The 10,458-nt window shown below is 35.4% G+C and overlaps 1 pseudogene; it reads right to left on the bottom strand.

Moving 5' to 3' along the window:
• The window catches only part of LOC109845998, a 3,578-nt pseudogene extending 2,256 nt beyond the window's left edge, over positions 1–1,322 (bottom strand).

Here is a 10,458-nt window from a genome sequence, read left to right as displayed (position 1 = left end):
ACCCACATTTTTAGGTAGCACTTATATGCCTTAAAGTTTTTAAAATTTGTGCTTTAATACCTCCTAGTTGTGCAAACGTAATAATTAACTTCTCCTCGAAAATTCCGGTGTGACACTCACATGCTAATTTTAGAATTTTTAACCCGTAATAGTTTTTTAACTTTCTTGACATACCAAAGTTCTATTTTAAACATACCCCTAGGGGTGATAAACGATCGAATCGAATCGAATACTAAGGTGTTCGTATTTGTATTTGTTTAAAATTATCGAATTCGAATACGGACTCTAATATTCATATATCTAGTTTTTCGATTTCGAACTCGAATACTTGGTATTTGATAAATATTCATGAATATTCACAAATACTTATCAAATATTAGAGTATATTTATTCTGCTAAAAATTTTTGATTTTCAAATAATATTAAAATTCATAAATAAAAATTATTCCTTTTTAATATATGATGTATATATATTTAAATCAAAATTTTAATTAGAAAATAGATTTAAGATTATTTTAGACTTAAAATCAGTATATAAAAGTTAAGTAGAAATGGTAAGTGAATTAAAAATATGACATCATATGTGCAATAATACAAATAATAAGCTGTGATTAAATTTTAAACGAATATTTAATAAACAAACGAATCAGATATACATCTGGTTAAATTCTATTCGTTAGTAAACTCGAATACTAAAAAATATTTGTTTAGTGGTAAATGAACTACCGAATCGAATATGATCGAATAGTTATTCGAACAATTATCGAACTATTTGTTAAATATTTGGTTCATTTCCACCCCTACATACCCCAGTTCTATTTTAAAATAAGCCGTTGATACATTTAACTGTAAATCTATAAATTATTATGGGTTTAAAAAGTTTCAAAATTAGTACGTGAGAGTCGCAAGGAAATTTCCGGAGGGAAATTCTCAAGCTTGCATAACTGAAAGCGCCGCGAAAGAGCAAATTTTAGAAACATCAGGGTATAAAAGTGCTGCCAAAACCAACTAAGGTATGCAAGCGCAAAACGGGGGAAACTAAAAGGTATTCAAGTGCTAATTAGCCTTTAAAAAAAAAAGAAAAAGAAAAAAACTTGGACCTTCAGGGACGTAGACGTTGCGCTTGAGGTAGTATATGTAGAAGCACCAAAGGGAGCAGGCCGCCAAGTAGAGGATGTTTCCACAGAGGTAGTTCCTTAACCAGGCTCTAATGGGCCGGGGGAAAGGTTCCAAGCCCAACCCGGTAACAGGGCGGTGAGCACAACCTCGTTGTACCAGTCCGTCTCCTCCGTGAAACGGTGGAGGTACACGGCTCTATCCATTGGGGTGGGGTGACCAGCGGTGACAATTAGATCTTCCAATGAATAGGAAGAGAGGGGGGTTGGGAGAGAACACGAAAGCAGGCAGAGTGTGTATGGGCCTTTTATAGACATCTATGCATAGTTTAGTAGTGGGCCCCTAGACTTTTTCTAAGTCTAATCTAATCTAATCTAATATTATTATAAAAATGTGTTGCATATTAAAATATATTTTTTTAAAAACATCCTCTAAAACAGGAGCATATATTTATAAACTACATCTATCTATACATAAATGAAGACAGATACATGCTTAATTTTTTGGTAACCTCCCTATTGATTACCATTAAATACTAGTTTAAACACTCACTCTATATGTACATGAAGACCTCTATATGTACATGAAGACATGTACGTACTTAATTTTTCATAACTTCCCTATTTATTACCATCAAATATTCATTTAACCAGTCACTCATAACCTTTCTTCACTAATTCTTGTCACAAAATATAACTTTATTTACACTAATGATTCGTTATAATTATTCCTCTCCCGTTAAATCACTATAAATAACAACAAGACCTTATCCCATATTTCCAACTAATATTTTCAATTCTTTCTGCAAAAGGGAGTTAATAGTCTCGAAATTCGTCCAATTCAACCAACAACTCCGAGGCTGGTACAAAAACTATGACTGATGTTTGGGAGAGCACGGATCACTAGCTTCGGGTGAAATCTTAAGAGGATAGTTGTTGAATTATAACTATTTAATTTTTCTTTTTTATGGGTTTTTTTCTTACCCGTTTTATTTTAGTCATTGGGTACTAGAGAGTATGAGGCAACATAATGCAATTGTTACACTTTGCACTGTAGTGTACAAAATTATTTATTATGAGAAAGTATTTTGACATGAATAAGAGAGGATGGTAGCTTTTGAAACAATTATTGCTTTCCCTCTTTTTCTTTTCTTGATTTTATTTTTCTTATTGTCAATTGTCCCATATTTTACTGGCTCTTTATTTAACTCTCTGATTATGTTCGTAAATTTTGATTGATTACAAAAATGAAATAAGCCAAATACTTTATTAAAAAAAACCCATTGGGGTTTGTTGAACATGTACAGGTTTTCTATATCTTGCTTCGCTTCATTTTTTGATATAAGAGGTTGAGTTTTACTATTATTATTAGTGAGGGGTTTTTTTTTGAAGCACTTTATTTAGGCCAGAACAATTTGGTTGAGTGTGGTCTGCGTTATTGATAATTTAGATAAAAATCCACTTAATATATGCATAATCACAGAGAGAGTGAATGAGCTATTTTACTAAATTCGACATCTACAGACAAAGAATTGATTTTTGTACTTAAACCCAAAGGAAGAAAGTGTGATAGAACTAATTATGTTTGGATAGATAACTAGTAGAAGAGAGGAGTGCACTAATAAAAGTATAAAACTTAAAACTTAATCTCTTCCCTCCCAATCCGTTCATTTTTAGATGGTTTAGAAAGTGAAGAAATTTACTTTTTTTAAACGCTCCCAACCTTTTTCCTCACTTATTAAAAAATATAAACAAACAGCTATTGAGGGTCAGCATTGTAACCTTCTCAACTCCTCTCATTGTCGCGTGCCATTGTTGTGCTGAAACCACTTGTTGGGCTCCGAGGAAATTACACAAACGTCGAGAGAGAAAGCCAAACACAATCCCAAAATGACACGAACACAAACAAACGAATTTTACGTGGTTCGGCAAGTTGCCTACGTCCATGAGGCAAAAAGGGGATGAGTTTTCACTAATAGAGAAGCATAGTACAGACTAAGATTACAAAATCACTCAAACTCACCAATTAATCTCACAAACAAAGCTATCAATCTCTCAAACAAAACCCTAACCAATAGCTCATAAAAAACTCTCTTTTCCGTGCTCAAAACAAACCCTTGACTGCTCCCCAGAAACCCTAAAACGTGTTTGTATTTATACCAAACGCTAATCCCAAACAGAACAGGAAAACGCAATCAGGCCCAATCCCGACTGGCGGTCGACCGTCGAAATCATCGCGATCGACCGATCAGAAAGACAGAAACCAACAAAATGCATTACAGGGTCCGCGGTCGACCGCACTTGATGTCGCAGTCGACCGGCCAGAAAATCGAAAAAACACCCTGTAGTAGGCACATTTACGGTCGACCGCCACAAAGCTCGCGGTCGACCGGCAAGCATCCAAAGCTCTGCCTACTCCAAAAATCATGTTCTTCTCCAATATTTTTATCGTTTCTACAATTCTCCACCTCGACGAATTTTTCCCAAAACTGAGTCGACACCAATACCAACCAAACATCTCACTTGTTGCGTCCAGTACGAAGTGGAAACAATCCACGACAATGGACTCAACCCACAACAAGTCAGGATCCAAACAAGAATGCGAACAAACTCCAAATGTCGGTATCAACTCACCAAACTGGTTACATCAAAAATGACTGCTACGTATCCTCTTGCCCAAGGAATCAAACCTCACGTAGTTCACCAAATGGCCTCCAAAGGCCCTCAATCAACTAGAAGGATTCTTAATCATTCACGATCATCACCAACAAATCTGCAGCTGATAATTCTCCCACTGGCCTCAAAGTGAAACGAACCAAACACCTCCACCTGAGGTGAACCAACGACCATAGCCAAATCCAAACTGTGTCCACCAGCTGCACCCGAATCAACAAACTCATCATCTGCATCCACATCAACATGATCCTTAATCTGTATCACCTCAGCTAGAATCCCAACGTTACAGAATGATCTGGAGAACGTGGAGTAATCTCCACCCAACATGAAGTAACATCACTCTCCACCCGCTACGATATCCCAATGATCTGTCCAACACTCTCCACCTGTTGAGAGTCAAATGTGACAGTACTACTCAGAATAATATCAGAATTCCATAACTGGTAACCAAACACGCCTCTGAATCCCAAATGTGCACTCGGATCAAATTTCACATCCTGGATGTGACAATATACTGGGTGACCAAATATCCGAAGCAATCCAAAAACCAAAGCAGCTCCACCAGATCCAAATACTCCAAATGCAACAATCGGCAACCTATGAATAAGATGGCTCTAATATGTCGAAGCCTCAACACCAGAAGTACTCTGCAAACCAATGCTCGACATCAAACACCGATTCTCCTCCAGTAAGGAACGGCTCATCAAATCTGCCACCTCATCTCATCGCCCCAATGTTTCCTCTCCAATGAAGTGTCTCAAACTGCCGTGAGCTCAGCACAAATGCAGAAAAGAACACCTACAAAAATCAGAACGACGTATTACCTTTCTGCCAATACACTTCTTCCACCTGTTGTTGACTACTAGGACTTCACTCCAACGAGACTTGGTTGCAACCCATAAATACCTAGAACAGTCTCCAACATAGGAAACCAAATACCTATTACCTTCCAATGATGCCTCCTTGGAAGGGACCCAAACGCCTACGTGAACATCATCTAGAAGGCCATTCGCTCGGTGAATAGAAGTGCCAAACTTCACATTGATCTTCTTGCTCACACAGACATGTTCACAGGACTTCAATCTGCAGGTCAAAGCACTTCTCACCAATCCATGCATGACATCAAAACTCGACTATCCCAGCCTCAAATGCCACAGTTTAGCCAAAATAAAAGAAGTCGTCAGCTCTCCACCAGTCACCATGCTCCCAATCAAATAATACAAATTATTCTTTCTGACACCCTTCATCACAATCATGGACCCCAATGTGACCTTCAGAGATGCATCCTCTAAGATCACCCTATAGCCTGATGCCTCAAAAACTCCAAGTGAAATGATGTTCTTCGACAACTGCGAAACGAACCTCACTTCCTTCAACTCCCGAATCACCTGTCACACGTTCTGATCCGAACTGTTCTAAAAACATATTGATTCCTACCAACTGAAGCATGTGCTCCTCTAGACTGCGACTTCCTACTTTGGTTTGGACTCTTTCCTCTTGCGACCAACCCCCCCCCGCTGTGTATCAATCAAAGTCTCATTATCCTTCTTCCAAAGCTGATAAATAATAAGTGCAGAGGTGACCTCACAATACGAAAGAGATGCTTTACCATTAATAAGAGTAAGAACAAATATCTCATATTTCTCGTCAAGCAAGAAACTCAACAACAACAACGCATTGTTCTCATCTTTAATCATAACATACACATTTGCCAAATCCGCAAGAAGCTTCGTGTAGTGGTTCATGTGATCACCAATGGAGGTCCCCTTCATCAATTGGAAGTGATAAAGCCTCCTCTTCAAATGTAAGCAGTTTTTCACACTCTTTAATTGTCAAATACTTTCCCTCTAGGATCTTCCAAATCTTTTTTGCCGAAGTCTCATTGATCATATCATATTTTAAATCTTGTGTTAGACAAGACCTAATCACACCACACGCCGTTCGATTCATCTTCTTTCAAACCTTTTCCTCAATGTCGTCCGGTTTCCCGTCCAACTCTAAAGTATCCTCCAAATTTTGCGCGTTGAGCACATCCAAGACTTCACATCTTCAAAGACCAAAATTGTTAGTGCCGTTAAATTTCTCCACATCTATCTTTATAGAGTGAATACTCAAAATTTGGACGGTCTTCATGCCAAAAGTATCCTCCACAACTCCTTCTTTCTCGGTCATCTTTATCAAAGAATCAACAAACTAATACGGAACAACTAAAGAATAAATCCAAACTAAAAAAGAGAGATTTTTACCTTCAACTGAAACCCTAAAAAGAGCCTGTTTTCGTCAAAAATTATCGTTTTCATTGTTATCAAACCTGTTACACCATTTATCGATTACAAGTTCAAACTGAAAGAAAAGTCGTTCTTTTTATAAGATCTTCTTACAATAATAAAGTGAAAATTATAACTTTATCTAACAAAACGTAGCAGTAGTTTATCTCCTATTGCTTTGCGTGAGATCTTTGCCTGTGCCGGGGACGCGTTAGTCCGTAGACCACCGCAGATCAGATTCGGTTTGACAAGATAATTATGCTTTTGCTTCACGAATGAAACAATCGCAGCAGTGACAATCACGACCAAGCGAGATTGTGGCTCTTCCCGAGATTAAAACTAAGTTTAATTCGAAGGAAAGAGGGGGAAAGAATCTCAAATCTTTCGAAGGGCTTTTATTTATGAAAAAGTTCGCCAAGATTTGCCAATTCTCCTCTGAAATCCGTGGTCTACTATTCAAATTGACAGCACATCGCCCTCTGATTTTAGATCCTCTCTAATGAAGACCCTGGGCTTCTATTATAGACTTTTGTCGTCGCGTTTTCTGATAAGATTAAGTGTTTTGACGTCATCTACAGTTGATAACAACTCAACCGTACTTAAGGATTGTTGGCCTTCTTATTTTGATGATGTTTAACAAATAATTTACTTCTAATATTGTTTGTCTAGTATTTGTATAATTCTATTTATTGTAGACAAATAACATATTGGAGGATGGATGAAATCGAACATTCACGATCATATCAAATGGAGGTTGGCGGAATTGTGAAGTGAAGCCTATGCAATTCAAATTAAAGATCCAAGTTCTAGCGTCATCCGTAAGTGTACCAAGTTGAGCTACATCGAAGATCTATCAAGCTTGGGTATATTTAGTTTAGGTTTTATTTATGTGTGTTAGTACTTTAAGCTCGATCATATATACACACACATATTTGGTTTTTATATATATAGTTATATATATACACAAGTTTTAGTTTATGGACTTAACAATCATTGTATACATATTTCATTAAGTTTATAAAATTATTTCATAGGGTTTTAAAATATTATTTATGTTAAAACATCAAATTTTATGTATATCACATTTTCATGTTTTGGACACACTTGCAAAATACATGAGTTTTCACAAATGGGAAACTCAATTTGAGAAATTCTTTTTCTAACATGTTCAATTTTATGTTTATAAATGTTTTCCAAAGTTTTATCAATTTTGGAATTAATTTGTTATGTTTATTTGAATTTACAAAATTAAGTTTTTAATAAGCTCATGTTCGTGCACATGTTCGTGCATGTTTTTACAAAACTGATGCGTTTTCACAATTGGGAAATGCGATTTAAAAAATTTCTTTGTTTATATGTTTATCATCATATATTCAAATATTTTCCCAAATTTTACTAATTTTTGAGTTGTTTTGTTATTTTCAATTGAATTTACAAAACCGAGTTTTCTGTAGTTTTTTTAGAAACTATATATCTGTGTTCAAACATTTATTTATATCAACTGGGAAGTGATATTTTAGAAACTATTTCTCTAACATGTTTATCTACATGTCTAGAACCTTCCCTTAAATTTTCATGATTTTTGAAGTTGATTTATTATTTTTAATTGATTTTATAAAGTCAGATAGATAAAATTCCAGAATCTGTCAAAATCAGAAACTGTCCGTGAACAGTACGATCGACCGCTACAGTCGATTGTGCCACAGTACAGTCGACCATCATAGTCGACTGTCTACAGTACAGAGAGCAGTTTTGTAGTTTTATTTCTCACGGTCGACCGCCACGGTCGACCGCCGAAGTTACCGTTGTACAGTAACGGTAACTTGCTGATTTTTGTTTTTTAGTGGGTTTTTATGGTTTTTTTTTGTTGTTTTCTTCTTCCCTATATATACTCCTTTTCCATAACTATTTTCTACTACCAAGAGATATTTTAAAAGAGTTTAACAAGGGTTTAAGCTTGTTTTTTGTTTGTTTAAAAGAGTGTTTAAGAGTTTGTTTGTGAAAAGAATTTCACAAGAGTTTGAGGAGATCATCAATCTTGTTTGGGCTTCAATCTACATCCCCCCACTCTTGTTTTAGAGAAGTTTTCTTAAACTCTTTATCTAGCTTATTTATGCTTAACTTATCATATTTATTTTGCTAGATTAAATTGAGTTTAGACTTGTTTTGATTTATCTCTTTGTTCACACACAACCTATTGAGCTTATTGTATTTACATTCATAGTATAATTTGGGGTTGTGGGTTTGTGACTAAGAGTTATGCTTAATTGAGTTCTCATCTTGTTTAGAGAACAATCATTTGATTTGTGAGCTTTAAATTGTGAGACTCACTTTGTATTACACTAGTACACCGAGAGGAGTGTGTGGTAAGAAACGGAGTTGGCTCCAAGAGGAGTGGTGTCAGTTGACGGATCTAGGAAGAGGTTGTATCCGAGCACTTTAGGAAGGACACGGAGAAACCAACACTTAGAGGATGTGGAGTGTAGTTACATTGTGATATTGTGATCGTTGATCGGTGAGCGTTGAAAACCGATATTGTGTGGTGTAAATGTTATTCGGGTTAGCGTAGAAAACCCGGTTGTGATAGTGGATTTCTCCCCGAGAGTGGGGAGCGGAGACGTAAGACGGAAGGTAGTGGATTTCTCCCCGAGAGTGGGGAGCGGAGACGTAAGACGGAAGGTCCGAACTCCGTGATCATATTATGTGTTTGCATTGTTTATATTGTCCTATCACAATTGTATCTTTAGTTTAGATTGTTTACCCTTGTGTTAATTTATATATCCTTGCATATATTTCATCATATACCTCTTTGCTAGGATATATCTTTTTATTCATATTGTATATTCTTACTCATAACATATTGTATATCTTTCTTATAAGAATAATTTATTAATAAGTTTTAATTGGCATAAAATCAGATTAGATTAGCATAAGACCCTAATCACCCCCCTAGGATCTAACAATTGGTATCAGAGCTTGGTGCTCTTTGATTTAAGGTCTAATCACCTTGAGTTAAAGATCCAAGTTATCTTATTTGTGCTAATCTAGTTATGATTGTATTTGTCTTGCTTGCATATATTCATATATATCATGAATATGGATGCATTTTGTTTAGGCTATGATCCAAATATTGCTCCAAAATATAGAAATTTCCCTTATGCTCAATGGTGCTCTAAATTTAAAATATTTATTGAATCTAGAAATATCGACTTATAGGAAGTTATTGATTGTTCTTATATTGTGCCCACATTGGAGAAATCCAAGTGGAGCAATCATGATAAGAAAATGTTTACAATGAATAAGTTAGTGTTAGAATTCTTGCATAATGCTTTTGAACTATGTATTTCTAACGAACTTGCTCATTTTGATAGTGCTTACACGATTTAGAAACTTTTTGAAGCACATCAAGGAGATTTGGAGGAGATTCGACACGTTGTAACAGAATCGACTTCAAGTGATAGAGGAGCATCATGCACACAACCAATAGGGGATAACCCTAGTGTGGTAAGCGATTCGAAATCCAATAATGATCTATCTATTAATGATCTCGTTTGTGCATATGAGAGATTATCATATGCTTATACAAAATTGCAAAATAATTTTATTGATCTTAAAAGCAAGCATATCAGTTAAAAATCCGATCATGAGTTGTTAGCCTCTAAACTTGATGTCATTACTAAGGAGAATGCTACACTTAAAGAAAACAATGACATACTAAGTTTAGAAAATAAAAAATTGACTTCATCTATTGCTAGCTTAACTCATGCTAATAATAATGCCATGATAGAAGTAGAAATAATTAGAAATGAGTTTAATTCATTTAAATATGATCATGTTTCATCTACTTCTATTTCCAATACATGTATGCAAAATGATGAGTTGAGTCAAGTTAAACATCGCATATCTTGTTTAGATTCAACCTTAAAAACATGTATGGTAAATAACAAAAAGCTTATGGATTTGTGTGCAAAGTCCCGTGTTAACACTTCTAAATCAAACACACACTATGTACACTTTTATAGCAAAGTTTATAAATGCTCAATTTGTGATCGTAAAGGCCACCTTGCTAAATCTTGCTATCATGCACACAAACCTAAGATTGCTAATACTCCTAGTGTATCCCATCTAGCTTCATCATCTTATACACATACACATTCACATGCTCATTCTCACAATACTCATCATAAGCATGCTAGTGTGTTTAAATGTGATATATGTGGTCGTTTTGGTCATTTGGCCGAACATTATTTTGATTTAAAAAGAAAATCAATTTTACTAAATGTTTCTAGTAGACCACATGTTTTTAAATGTGATGTTTGTGGTAGGTTTGGACATCTTGTAAAATTTTATTATGATATGCAAAAAAGCTTCTAAGTTGCAATATGTTCCAAATAGACCAT

Source organism: Asparagus officinalis, chromosome 6, assembly GCF_001876935.1.
Source record: "Asparagus officinalis chromosome 6, Aspof.V1, whole genome shotgun sequence".
NCBI lineage: Eukaryota > Viridiplantae > Streptophyta > Magnoliopsida > Asparagales > Asparagaceae > Asparagus > Asparagus officinalis.
This window is presented reverse-complemented; position numbering and strand designations above follow the sequence as displayed.